Source organism: Columba livia, chromosome 16, assembly GCF_036013475.1.
Source record: "Columba livia isolate bColLiv1 breed racing homer chromosome 16, bColLiv1.pat.W.v2, whole genome shotgun sequence".
NCBI classification, from domain to species: domain Eukaryota; kingdom Metazoa; phylum Chordata; class Aves; order Columbiformes; family Columbidae; genus Columba; species Columba livia.
Window position 1 is genome coordinate 15,206,926 of NC_088617.1, and position 14,419 is coordinate 15,221,344.

General features: G+C 55.1%; 1 protein-coding gene across 15 annotated transcripts in view; it reads right to left on the bottom strand.

The window, feature by feature from the left end:
* Nucleotides 1–13,540, bottom strand: part of EPB41L1 (erythrocyte membrane protein band 4.1 like 1) — a 71,515-nt gene extending 57,975 nt beyond the window's left edge. For 7 of the 15 annotated variants that reach the window (XM_065032750.1, XM_065032748.1, XM_065032746.1 and 4 more), the window contains exons 1-2: nucleotides 13,384–13,538; nucleotides 4,062–4,111 (exon numbers count right to left, since the gene is read on the bottom strand). The gene's annotated coding sequence lies outside the window, so the exon portion shown is untranslated. Of the gene's footprint in view, nucleotides 1–4,061; nucleotides 4,112–13,383 lie in introns of all 15 variants that reach the window. The other 8 variants (XM_065032739.1, XM_065032741.1, XM_065032742.1 and 5 more) reach the window with 2 other exon arrangements.
* Nucleotides 13,541–14,419: the final 879 nt, after the last annotated feature.

Genomic DNA, 14,419 nt, shown 5'->3' on the forward strand with positions numbered 1-14,419 from the left:
GCCCTGCTGTGCCACAAAAGCTGCTGAAACTCCAGTCCCAGGTGGCAAGTACTCCTCCGCAGGGATCTGAGAACAAACAGCTCTTGCTTTCTACCCAGCTCTGGTGGGTTCACCAGTTTACAAGGCAGGAGCCCTTCATACCATTGGCCAAAAGCAGGGGTGAGGGTGCTACACCATGTGGGAACAGAGTTCTCCATCACGCCAAGACCTGGGTGTCCACATGGCCATCAAAACAGCAAAGTTGCATCTTCCAAGGAAATCCCCATGTCCTGTTGCCTGAGAAAACAGGGCCACATGTCAAGGTAGAGCAAGATCACAGCCCCAGCATGGCCCTCAGGCAGAGAAGCCTTCAACAGCCAGGCAGAGAGGGCACAGATGAATGGGCAACCCAGCTGGAACACAGCACAGGGGGCTTCTAAACAACCCAGTGCAGAAGAGGTTAAAAGTATCAGCCAAAGCAAGCAGAGTGTTCAGCCAGAAACCAGGCTTTCCCAACCAAGTTTGAGGGAGCTGGCAGCTCTCACCAGCCTTCGGGGCACACATTGCCACATACCACAAACGTGTTTACTCAGCCCAGGCCAAAGCAGCTGGGATGGCACGGAGCAAGCTTCATTGACCAAGGCATGTCTCGCAGCAAGGATGGGCACCAAATCAAGAGGAAGGTGCACCAGCAGACCCGAGCCAGGGCCGGGGGAGCATGCAGCGCTGCCCCAGCCCCCGCAGGCAGTGCTGCCACCGAGGAACAGCCACCCCACAGCGGCAGTGCCAGCTGCCGCCGGCTGTGCCAGGGGCTGCCAGCACTGCCTGCCCAGCCAGGGTGCCACTGCTGCACGGGGTGAAGGGCAAGGAGGAAGAACAGCTTCACCTTCCTAAATACTCTCTAGAACAGACTGGCAGCATTTCTCAGGCAAAGGGTGATCCGTGCACCATCCTGGGCCAATTCTTATTATAAGGGGGAGACTTCAGCAGCCCCTCTGTGCTCATCTGTGCTTTGCAGACATTACAAACCGCCTGCAAGCAGTTACGGAGCTAAACCATCTCAGTGCCACATCTGGACAGCTCAGGGGGCTCTGCCCAGGGGATGGGGCTGCCCTGCTGCAGAGCCAGATGTGCCCTTCTGGCCCTGTGCACATTTTTGGACGGGGAAGGGGCTGCCCAAGAGGTGTCACAGAGAAATGGAGCAGTCAGCCCAGGCAGGGACAAGGGTCCCCAGGGAGACACTGGGGCCACCAGCACTGCAGCCATCCTTCCCCTCCTACTCAACCCTCATGTAGAGACAGCACCGGAGTGGAGCCTGGGGCTGTTCTGGTGCAGCAGAGGGAGACTGAACCAAAGACTCTTATGGTAACAACCAGTGCTCTTCAAACCCAGTCTGCCCAGCTGCAGATATGCCCTGTGGCTAACCATTGCAGAGCACCAGCAAGGCACCTCAGAAGCAGGCAGGGGTGTTGTGAACCATGTGGAACACCCATCACTAGGGAACACTCTTCTTCTGCTGGTGATGGCGGCAAGCAGCTCCTGTCCCCACTCCAGGTCACCTGCTGCCTCTGTAGCAATCACAGTTCATGCACAAAAGCAAGCAGAGGAAGGTAGGGACCACAGGTTCAGCCGTCTTGCGCTGGGAGGTAGCGGGCAGAGATCAGCTGCCGTATGTGCAAGAACACAGGACCAGACACCCTGGAAGCCACAAGGGTGTAAAGCAGGGTGTGTTGGAAGAGGAGAGGGGCTTGAGTAGGTGAAAAGCATCTAGAGCAAGGGGAGCTGTGGAAGGGAGCCCAGCTCAGACACATGCTCAGCCCTGCCTTCTCCCATCTTCTCTTTCCTTCCAAAGGAAGGCCCAAGCTCTCTGCCTACAGTCATTGTCCTCAGATCTGCAGCCCCAGAAGAGCTCTGTTTGGAATCTAATGCAGTAGCTACAAAGTGCCATTGTCCCCAAGGCAATAGTCATGTCTTGTGTACAACTTCTGAGGAGGATGGTAGTTCAGCTGGAAGGGACCTACACTAATCGTCTAGTCCGACTGATGGATAACCATCTCCTTCAAGCAAGCTCCTAAGGAGACAAGTCCATTCCCTTCACCGTTGCCTACCACATCCCAGGAACAAGCCATTCATGACATCCAGGAGGTAGGATATTACATGAGTGGTAAGGGAGCTGTAGAATACAGACAAATGTGAAGCTCATCACCAGCACGATGATTGTCCTGTGATGGGACTGTCACCAACCCTTCTAGAAGCAGGGGGACGCCTCCCTTAGCACAAGGCGGTAGCTGGCCCAGACTGTGCCAGCAAGACTTCGTTTGCCCAGACTTGCCAGAGAGCTGGGACCCGCAGGCAACCAGCACACTGAGTGAGCCTGCCCAGAGTGCAAAGCCGTATGCAGTTCTGCTGTACAAGTGCTTGTCCAAGTCCCTGGTGCTGGCACATGAGTCACAGCTGAAAGAAGGAATCATGAAACCAAAGACACCCAGACCTGGTTCACCAACATCCAGCTGCACCCGGGACACTGAGACCAGCAGCAGAAGTGAAGGGTTGGCCAGGTGGTGTGTGTCCTCCTGCTCCCTGTGCCACCCCAGCACAGGGAAGCCCTACAGGGACTCACGGCCCTGTGCATGGCCAGAGCTTCCCGCCAGGCATTGCCCAGGAGCAGAATGCTCCCACATCAGCGGTGGCCGGTGCACACCTTCCCAAGGAGCCTTCCTCACGCAGAACCCCAGAGTGGAAGCACACAGGCACCTCACCCCGTGCTGCAAGGAAAGCGAGGCACGCAGCGATGCAGGATAAAGTGCAATCCACCACTGAAGCTGAGTCTGCACCTCTAGCCCACCAATTCCAAAACTAGTCTTCCAGCACCTGAACTCATCAGCATACAGAGATGGGACAAGAAACCCTGTCACTCTGCTCACTTTCCCTACATACATACGTCCCAGAACACGCGCAGAGCTGGCACCTTGCCAGACCCACAGAGAGCCCTCCTGGAGGGACAATCTTGTAGCACCACTGGCGAGAAACTGCTCATAAAAATTAATGAGCTACCCTATTCAGAGCCAGAGACACCTCTAGCCCCAGGGAGCACACCGCCACAGCGCACCACAGCCCTCCGCAAAGACACGGATCCCCTGCCTGCATCCAGGGTGCTGCCCACATCTGCGCCCTTTGCCTCGCGTGGGATGGAGCCCGGGCGGGCGACAGGGTTCCGCAGAGGCAGCGAGCCCCACGATGCACGCTGCCACGTGCCACTGCCACCTGGGAAAGAGCCAGCACAGTGAGGTGCTGACATGGAGCTCCTTGCCTCCAGTTTTCACCCGACAACACCTTCCTCCCACCTTGGACACAGAATGAGGGTAATGCTGCTGCACTGCTCACTTGCGGGTCAGGGACCTTGTCCTCCCAGCCACCCCTGGCCACATGCTGCCTGCAGGATGTGCAGAAGCAGCTCATGACTGGTTTCACAGGGATGTGCAAACCTGCTGTGCACCGGGGCCCTGGAGTGGAGCAGCCCACCCAGCCGGAGGGACCCCAGGGGTCTCTTAGGAGGCCTGGACACAAGCCCTTGACTCTTTCAGGCATCCCAGCAAATTTAATTCTGCAGCTCAGACCCATCACTGTCCCCTCCCACCCTCTGCTCCCAGCCCCCATGAGCCTGGGGACCTACACCCTGAGCTCAGGCCCACACCCAACAAAACGCAATAGCTGGTTTGCCAACACACCACCTTCCTCAGGTCCTCTGCACGAAAGAGGGCAAGGAAACACAGCATTAAGTGTGACATCCCAAGCTGCTCTGTCAGCAGGCAAAGACTCGGGCAGCCGGTAGGAGCCTTTCTGTTGACAACGGAGCTGTTGTCCAGCTCCTAAATCAGGAAAATATCCCAACATATAAAGAAAAGAACATGCCCAAGCCCAGCAGTTTTCTGCTTTGGTGGTAGCAGGCCAGATTTCCAGTCTTGCTGGGGGTTTCTGGCAGACAAGCCTCCCTGCTCAACTGGCTCCTTCCACACTATAAAACCCACTCAGCCTTATGTGGGATCTGGAAAGCAGAACAAAAGCTTTTAGGATAAACTCACGCTGCTTTCGGGGGCTGCTGTCAGCACTCTGCTCAGGCACAATTCAGAACCTGCAAAGAAGAAAAGAGATTTCGTTAAAAAGAAAAAGAAAACAAAACAAAACAAACAAAAACCCAAGCAACCAACCAACCAAACCTTCCTGGGGATGACGGCAAGTGCACAGAAGGACGTTAGCCAGGCACTTCATCACAAGATGGTGCCCACACAGCTCGAGCACTGCGTTTAGATTCCATGTAAATCTGCTTGCTGGCGAACGCAAGCTCCAGATTACGTTTGATACCACTTTACTTTAAAAAGACTGATATAAAAAAAGCACCTTCTCACACAGTCAGTCTGCCCACTGTGTGCATTGCGGGCCAGCTCTGCTCCTTTGAAGAATAAAAGCAAATATTTACTACAGGCAGTGCCACAGAACCAACACACCTCTGAGGGTGAAACAGATACCCTCCTGGCTCGCACCATTGGGTGCTATACAAGTTCTCCTTTCAAGGCCATCTGTGCCATGCCATTGTCACCCATCCCTCCAGCTCACCAGTGCGATCCCTGCAGTAAAGCCAAGGGCAACATCTGGTCAGCAGGACTCTCACCCCGGTTAATGATGCAGGTCAGTGACGCAGGAGCAACGGCAGCCAGCCCTGCTCACCCGCCCACGGAGTGACCAGCAGCTCCGGCACACCAGGAATAAAAACAGCAGTTTCAAGAGGAACACCCCAAATTCTGCAAAAGCATTTTCAGGGCCACTTTTTAGATGACAACTGCATCTAATGGGGTAGGAAAACCTGCCTAGCAGGCACTACAGTTCCGTGAAGGAGGAAGCAGAGTACCACAGCACAGCAAGGATATCCTCTGCTTTTCCACAGATCAACTTTCAAACACGCCTTCAACAGGAAAGGACCATCCTCCCATAAGCACAGAAGCAAAGCAGGCGGGATGACCTGCCTATGCAAAGCACCCACCTCTCCTGTGGATTCAGCATAAACCTTTCACTCCCAGCAAGCAAACATCAGCTGCATTTAGCCTGACAGAGCTTTCCAAAGAACTCTCTGGGGACACAAAAGCTGCTCCACTCCCATTTGGACAGTGTCCCCAAGCAGCGCAGTGACACACAGCAACTGATCCGCAGCTAGGCAGCTACTGTGTGGGGCTCTGGTCATTCCCTCCCAAACAAGGACAGGACCCGCTGCTGTCCCCCAGGCAGAAAACCTGATGCAATAAGGCCAGGAGCTTCAGCACCTCTGAGGGAAAAAAATCACCTTTGAGCAGGGAGAAATTGCACCCCCAAAATGATTTGTATGAGAGATACGGCAAGAGTTACAGTCACCACTGCGTGCGCGGTCCTGTCCCAGCTCTCTGCCACTGCCGCACAAGGAGAAGCACAACAGGATGTCATTGCGCGCTGGCGCTGGGCACGCTCTCGTGCACTGCTGCCCATCAGGGACAGATTCCTTTGTAGCCACCACGTAGAGTGGTGTTACTCGCTCAGCTGTCTCACTGCCTGGGGAGCAGGGTTGTGGTGCAACATGGGGTGTCCCACATGGGCTGTGCCTGTGCCCAGCCAGCCGGGACCAGCTCGGGCTGCACCCACAGCCCCCGGCGCCCCCACCCACACGCACTGCCAGGCCGGTGTCACCGGGCTTGACACCTCCATGCTGGCACGCTGGTGCACGGCCCATGCAATCCCAGAAGTGGAAATGGCATTTTCCTGACCCACTCGCAATTACGCACAGAGCCCACGCTGTCCACAGACCAAGGATGCCACTGATGGCTGCAGGCTACTGTCCCCATGCCATTACCTACACGTCCACACTCCACGATTCCAGAGTCCATGACAAACCTCTCTTTCACCTGGCTCCTGTTTTCATGCTGATGCCACTGCCCAGAGTCCAGTGACACATCAGGAGAAGAGCTCTGCCCTCTCCCAGCAGCAGGACACACGAGTGCTCCAACAGGCCAAGCTGATCCATGGAAGACTCCAATACCAGCAGGTCCTGCTCCCACCCATAGGAGGTCACACAAAGCCACAGGGATCAGTGGGGCTCTCTCCTCTCTTCAAAGCATCCTCTGTGGCCCTGTTCTTATTCTGCCAAGCACAGCAATTTATGGGGGGGGTGGCCTGTGCTGCTCCCAGGTTCGTACACTTGGCTTCTCCCACGCCAGCTCAAGGGCGAGTCAAGAGATGCACAGCAGAGATGGGCAGGCAGATGCAGAGTCAGGCACGAGAGCAAACAGCTTTCGACAGACCCAGATGAAAGGGTATCGTGCCAGCAGTCCCAGCACCCAGGGCTCGTCAGGGCGTCACCTACAAGGGAGGATGGAGGATGCAGTCCCCAAAGGCAGAGCAGTGGCACTCAGTGCTCCCCAAGTTGCCTGTGTTACCACTGCCAAACCAAGCCCCTGGCCTCTTCATCAGACACCGGCCACCCCTCCTTCCCATCTTGCTTCTGTGTGAAGCAGTATTCACTGGGGTTGGCTGCATCACAGCAGGCTCTGAGCTACAGACATTTTGGGATCTGAGCTACTGCATCAATTAGTATCATATTAATGAAGTGTTCTATGAATACAGGCAGCAGGAACAAGACCCTCCTCCAACCCTGCTCAGTTTTGCCTGCAAACAAGCAGCTCCCCATAACACTCCTGCTAGCAAAAACCCATGTGAGACTGCATCACAATCTCCTGCCATGCAGGTCTCCCTGGCACTGTGCCGGTGCACACACCATCTCAGCCACAGACAGTGCCTCGGGCTTGAAAACATCCCACAGTGACCCACATTGTCACAACATCATCATCACAATCATCCAGCCTGACTCTGATGGGGCAAGCACGAGCGCAGGCTGTGGAAGCAGACACTGGGACACCACCAGCAGCCACACGAAGGCCATGGCCCGTGCAAGGGGCAGACCCCAGCCAGTGCCACTGTCAGGCTCAGCCACTGGCTGGGGTTGGGAGGGAGGCATATGCTGACCCAGCTCACTCAAATCTAGGCCAGCGTGCTGCAAAAATGCTGATGGATCCAATAAAGGGCAAGGAAACGGTCAAGGATTCATATTGGCCCCGTTCACTTGTCCACCAGAACAGGAACATAAACAGGGCAGGGCAGCACATCAGCCCCAGGGTAGCTTAATCCAGTACGAAGCACAACCAGGGAGAGGTCCAGCTGTGCACAGCTTCACTCTGAGCTGGGGTCACATCAGCTCTGGCGAGCCAAGAAGGAACAGCCCCACCAGCACTCAGCAGGAGATGACCATGGACCACAACACCACGGACCTTCCAGGTTGCGCTGCCTACATACGCCGCAGGCAGCAGCACCGCGCCGGCGCGGGACTGAGCTCTGAAGCTCTTGCAGCAGCACAGAAGTGGCCAGACGGGCTTACAGCAATGGTGGAAGCTGCCACCAAAACACAGCACGGACTGCTGCATTTTCTCTATAATCCTGTAGTACTTCCAACAGTCACCCTAAAGCCAGCTGGATTTCTTACGGATGTATCACACAAAAGACCAAGGTGACCAACAGGGATTTACTCACACCATACTAACAGAAGGCACATTTGGCTCCCTGGAGAAAAGCCCCAGTGAATTTGCAGAGGTAATGGCCTCTGTCTCATGTAGGCATGTGTATACCCAGTGCTACATCAGACCTCAAAGTAAGTTTCTCTTGTTCTGGCCAGTTCACTCTGCAGGACCTTCATCTATCAGGAATTGTAGTACATCTCCTGAAAGGCAACACTACTGAGAATTCAGGCTGGAACTTTCCCACCCCAAAGCTCACCATCAATTTTGGGTATCCTTGTCAAAAATTGCACCTTCCCATAGCGAGCAGCAGACACAGCTGTATGACCCCCCTTACACCTTAACACAGCACCGCACTTCTGCATTGAAACCTTTGCCACACACCTCTCAGCACCAGCAAAACAGAGACCCAAAGCTTTGTCAGGTGTCACACCATCCCATGCTCAGCAGGAGCTCCTGCCAGCAGAAAAACTGTCAGATCAATAGTGCACCTAATTAGAACATTTAATTACTTCTCTCATACATAGAGGTACTGCTTCCCCAACAGAACCATCAGGGAGAAAAACCTGCAGGACCCCTCCCAGCACTGCAGCCCATCACACGTGGCCGCCTGGGTGCCAGTCCTGTGCAGATGGGCAGGAGGAGGATGAGCAGGGCTGGTCCATCCCGGGCCCAGCCAGCATGGCTTCCTGCGGGCCCCCACCCAGCCAGTACGATGAAGCTGATTACAAAGGGGAAAGTGTCATTTAAAACGCACCGTCAGATTTCCGTCATTTAAAACGCACCATCGGATTTCCCACCCCGTCTGCCCATAACAAAATGTCTCGTGAAATGGTTCATTCTGTTCTCCGATAGAAACATGTTTCCCTTCAAAAGCCTGATATGGGGGTGGGGAGGGGGGAAGACAAGGCAAAGCTAAAAATATCTTCCGAAAGATACCATGACAGCAACAGATTCACAGGAAAATGAGGTGGGAAGGGGGCTGTGAATGTGTTAAGATCCTGTTTAATCTCTCCCCAGCCACGTAAAAAACCCACCAAAGGCAGAAACGATACCTCAACATTTCCTTTGTGCAAGAGACGACTCCACCCTGTGTTTTCCTCTCCATCTGATTCTCGGGAAGGATAGATACCAGCACACATCCCAGCTCTGCTGCCAGGCAGCGAGCGGGGCCCCAGCAGCGGGTTAGTAGGAGTAGAGGGAGAAAGAAGCTGGTGGGTGGAACCTGGCAGCAGGACCACGCTGTGTGTGAATCCTCATTCAGTATCACCTCAAACACAGGATGCATTTTACACTAGCACAGCACCTGGTCCTGGTTTCCACCTCATCGCCAATACCTTGCAAAGAAGCATCAGTCTTTAGGGCCAAGAAGGGGTCAGGGACAGCAAAGCCCAATGACATGGCCACAGGGTCCATTTACAGCTGGTGGGCAGAGGGCTGAAAGAGTTTCTGAAAGGGAGATGAAGCAGATACTAACTAGACTGTTACTACATTTCATCTCCACAAAGAGGCCAAGTGCCCAAGTAAAACTGCTGACCAGCTGGCAACTGCAGATCTGCAGCTTCAGCCTCATTTGTCTCATGTTTTGAGCACAATAGGGTCAGCCCAGTCTCCTCTCTGCGCTGTGATAACACCGGACCTGGGAATGCTGCTTAACCAGACCTGGCTGCTCACAGCAGCCCCTGCACAGGGCAGACCAGCCCTGAGCACCGCTAAGCCCCCAGGGCTAGTATTGCTTTCTGGAGGGCAAAAGACAGACCATCAGAGAACACAGAAAGGAATTCCTCTTCCAGAGTACTATCATCCAGATTTTAAGGCTGTCTGTTACTCCCACCCCCCGCAACAGCAAACCTGGGAGTGTGCATAAGCATGCACATGGGCACGCACATACTATAGGCAGGGTACTGAGTGACTCTCAGCCTCAATTCAAAGCACTCTCAGCTGTGTACCGGACAAGCAGACGTGAAGTATTTGTACCAAATCACCCACCTAGGGCTCTGGGATGACTGCCCCTTTCCACACAGTCCCACAGCTCCCTGTCTAGCACAAGGAGAACAAACCTTGGCTTCTGCCCCAGTTGCACAAACGCTCAGTTCAACAGCTCTTGGTTCACGTGCCTCCATGCACCCCCAAACAGTTTATCTCCTTGGGGAAAGGCAGGGCAGAGGGAGCAACTGTCTAACTAACTATCTAACAAAAGACATCCATGGGGCCTGAGCTCAGCATCCCTCTCCGCACCCAGGGCATGCTGTGCAGACAGGAAAGCTGCTGCAGGAAGTAGCCACTGCTTCCACGGTGGAAGAAGAGGTTGCCCAGATCTCCTCCTCTCCCCTTAGGTCCTGGACAACCCACAAGCTTCCACCCAAGGGCTGGGAGGAGAGGAAAGATGGATCTGCAGCCACAAGGAAATACTGCAACACATGCCATTAAAGACAGGCTCCTCCCACCATGCTTCCCAGCTCTTGTAATCCAGACAAGGTGATGTGCATGAGAAAGGCTGGTCCACTCCGCTGGCAGTAGTGATGCTCAAGTTTAGAGACCCAAATGGAACAGGGCACATGCTGGAAAGGAGCTCCAAAGGGAGACTGTCCTCCAGCTCCCACAGATACATACAACTCCTTCCAGGCTCTAGTGACAGCACGAGCCAACAGTAAGCATGAGTCCAGGCTCAAGCCCAATGCCCCCAAGCAGAAGGAGACAGTCAGGGCCAGCCCCTCCACTCAGCACCACAGAACCTCACAGGTCTCTCCAGTGCAATCGCTCCAGCTGTGACAAATGCAAACCTGCTGACTCAGAGCCACCCGACTGCTCTAATGAGAACAATAAGCCACACAGCCATCACTGTCACAGCCTCAGTGCAAGCACATTTTCAGATGCCGTATACGAGAGTCATGTGTTGTAGCTGCACAAGACTCTCTGCACAGGAGCTTCCAGCAGCTGGGGACTCAGGAATCTCCACTGTTTTTTCTTTTGCAGCTATGCTTAAAACAGAGCTTCAGACTCGGCTCAGACCTCCAAGTGACAGGCACCACATGAAAGTCTACTAAATAGCTAAACACAGGCCTTACAGACGCCCACACTGATCTGCTGCAAAGCTTACACCCATACTCAGCCCATCTCCTCACACACGCTTGCTTCCCCGTTGGTATCCCAGCTGTCACTCAGGCCATGGTGCTGTTCCCAAAGTGACAGGGAAATATCCCCAGTCTGTAGCCAAATAAAATTAAGGCAAAGGACATTCAAGTGATGTCTGTGAGACTGGGCAGGAAACTCAGAGCAAGCCTGGGAACAGCCAAGCCCACCCCTTGCCCTCTAACCGACAGGTCATTCTCTGTGACTTCCTAATTTAGAAATCCTAATTAGCTACGGGAAAGATTTTTTTAGGAACAAAATTAACCAGGCATCTGACTGGTCTGTCTCTGAAAACCTCCTCTAGTAATGCAGAAGTCATCAGCAGTGCTAGGGCAAGGAGGAACGCAGAGTGACGCTGGAGTCATACGTGGGACAAGCACTCAGTGCTGCCAGCAGAAAGTGTGAAAGGTTATTCTGTAAATCTATGAGAGATGCAGCTCCTCACCAGGACCAAGGGTCATCAACCAGAGCTGAACACGGGGCTCAACTGCCTGAGGGAAAAAAACTGATTTTTAAGGTTTTCGCTATTCTACACTGCAGTGACTTCTCCAGCTGACCCAGCTGCCACTCCTGGCCACCCATAAACTACATGCCAGAAGACATTTACGCTGGAAGGTTGTTGTGGTGGTGGCAACCACAGCAGCATCCCAGAAAAGGGGGCCCAGCAAGCTCCATGCCTGCACTGCATAGGAAAGGTACTAAAACCTTCACTTTCTATGCACGAAGAACACAGGCTCTCTTCTACACTCATGCTTTTTCACCATAACTACAACACTGGACTTCAAAACCCTTTTTCAGAAGCTTCCTCCAGAACAAAACATCTCCCCTGAGAGTTTTGGAAAAATGCTGATTTCTCAAAAATTGGTTAAAATAAAAATTCTGGACAGTTCTAGGTACAACATCAATAAGCAACTGAAACAGCATAAGAACACACCACCTGCAGCCAGAAGCCAGCCGACCGTCAGCACAAACACACAGGCTGTGCAGGTCACCCAGAGCTGCATCACACTCCCAGACACCTGCACCCCAAGCCAGGGCTCTGCCATTCCTGGTGAGGTCTGGTTTAATGACTGCATCACCATCTGAACTTGCAGCTAAAGCAATCAACACAGCACAAGGATGGCGCAAGGAGGAAAGGAGATGTGAATACTCCACTGTAGGTGGGGAGGCAGTTCGCACCCCCCAGGGATGGGTACATCATGGTCCTTTGACACCAATCACGGAGGTTATCCCCAAGGAGGGACCTGCCATACACTACAACAGTCAGGGTCTGCCACAGTTTCCAGAACATGCCCTGCATCTCCACACACAGCAGAGCCTGGGGTCCTCATAGATCTCAGCTCTGAGCACCCTGGGAGGCCTCCACAGACAGGCTCCATGCCTACCAAATCAGACTCCAAAAAATATAATTAAAGAGCAATTATCTTCTTGCAAGGATCACTGCTCAAACGCAGCCTTCCCTCAGCTCCAAACTTGCTTGATGGGCATACAACTGAAGACCACCAGAACAGCTCTCCAGCCTGTGCAGCCATGGTTAAAGGCACACACAGAGTCCTCCAGTGGGCTGCAAAGGATGTAGAGATCTGCAAGGCAGCCCCAAGAAGCAGACCTTGGTAACAATGTGCTTCCTACATCTCGAGTTGTTTGGAAGCAAACAATCACTCTGGACAAGCCTAGCATGAGAAAGCTGGAGGAAAAGTGACAGTGAAGTGCAGGAAGGAGCCTGATGCATGGGCTGGTCTCCCTAGGGATGCTGGAGAAGCCACACCTCATCCACAGCAGTGGAGAGAGGGCTGATCAGGAGTCACCTCACACCATCTACAGCTGAATCAAAACGCAGCTTTTCCATCGCCTGCTCTTGCAACACATTGTGAATACTCAACCAGGCATACCCAGACCATTGTTTGTTCACAGAAGGGTCGCCACCATAACATGCTGAAGGCTGGACATGTCAAAAGGAAACAATAGCACCGTGGAAATAGCAAGAGAAACAGCATTTTATACAAAAACCACTGATAGAGAAAAGGGACACACAGGTCCCCTAGTACAATCTCCTGGGTAACCAGCCTATGGAGAAAATGCTGAGCTCAAGGATACCTCCAGAGCCCACCTCCTGCCATATGACGATACTCCAAAAATAACCACAGAAATATGCGAGGACCCATTCCAAGTTGTTCCTGGCTCTCTCCACATTCTCCCTCTAATGTAAATCGTCTCCCTGAAATCACAGCCCAGCAGTTAAACGCTATTACGCCAACCCACAACTCGAGGCTACGGATCCCTGGAGCTGGCCCATCCCGTTGCAGGGATCCGACTGACGCTGCTGCCTCCCCGCACTCTGCTTTGCTCCTTCGTGGGTGGGAATCGCGGTGTAGCCCCCCCGCGCCCGGATGGACCCCCGTAGGGAGCTGCGCCCCGACCTCTTCATCTGCCCCGCACGGCAGGACACGATGTGGGATGCGGTGGGATGCGGTGGGATGCGATGTGATGCGCTGTCTTCCCTCCCTCCCTCCCTCCGCTGCTGAGAACGGGAAGCCCGGCTTGGAAAAGCGTTCCCAGCGGCGGGGCTGCTCCTCCCTGCGGCGCTGCCTGCCGCCTGCCGCTCCCTTGCAGGCAGCGCACCCGGGGCGGCCGGCGCTGCCCGACCCCGCGCTCCCCCATCCTCCCTCACCCGGGCGCTCACCTCAGCCCGCTCCACCGCCACCGCCTCCCGGGCGCGGCCCCACGCCGCAGCGGCCGCTGCCCGCCCGGCCGCCGCCCGCAAGCTGCCTGCCCGCTGTCTGCCGGCCGCCGTGCGGCGGGAGCGCGGGGCGGGGCGCGGCGCTGCGGAGGGGGAGCGGCCGTCCCGCCCCGCCCCGCGCTGCGTGGGAGCCGCCCACGGGCTGCGCCGGGGGCTGCGCGGGGGACGGAGCGGGGGGGCAACGGGGGGGCTGGGCTGGGCTGGGCTGGGCTGGGCTGGGCTCGGCTCGGCTCGGCTCGGCTCGGCCCGGCCCGGCCCGGCCCGGCCCGGCCCCGAGGGAACCGGGGGGCGGCCGCGGCTGTTTTCAGGCAGCTCCCATGTGATGCGCCCCCGCGGGACCTCAATCTCCGCGCAGCCCCTCTCAGCTCTCACGGCTGCACCCGCCGCTTTCCCCGCCGCCCTCCCATCCCTGCAGAGCCTCCTCCTGCCACCTCCCTGCAGAGAACTGCAGCCCCGGGATGAGGTTTTCTTCCTCAACGAAGGAGCTGTGCCTCGGTGGGACATGTCAGGTTTTGCAGCTCCCAAGCAGTGGCTGACCCTTACTGGAGCCCTGGAGTGCCTGGGGTTGCCCACCCAGTGCCCACAGCCCCAGAACACTGCGTGAGGTGTTTGCATGGGACACGTGTAAGCCAGTACCAAGAGATCTCCACATCAGCAAGTGACCCGACTTGTGTATGGGTATGTCAGGATAAGCAGCCCCATCCAGGAGATGCAGGTGAGAAGGGGTGGCACCACACGTGTGCAGCCACAGTGTGGATACACCAGGTGTATGGGTGCACTGGATGGGGTGAGGGATAGCATAGATGCACTGGGTGCAGTGGCGCACAAGGTGCAGGGATGCACTGGATGGACAATATGGATGCAATGTGTCAGGGATGTACTGGGTGCAGGTAAGCACAGCATGGATGCACCAGGCACATGGAGGCACCAGATGCACAGCATGGCTGCAATGCCCGCTATGGCCATTAGCAAAACCTTT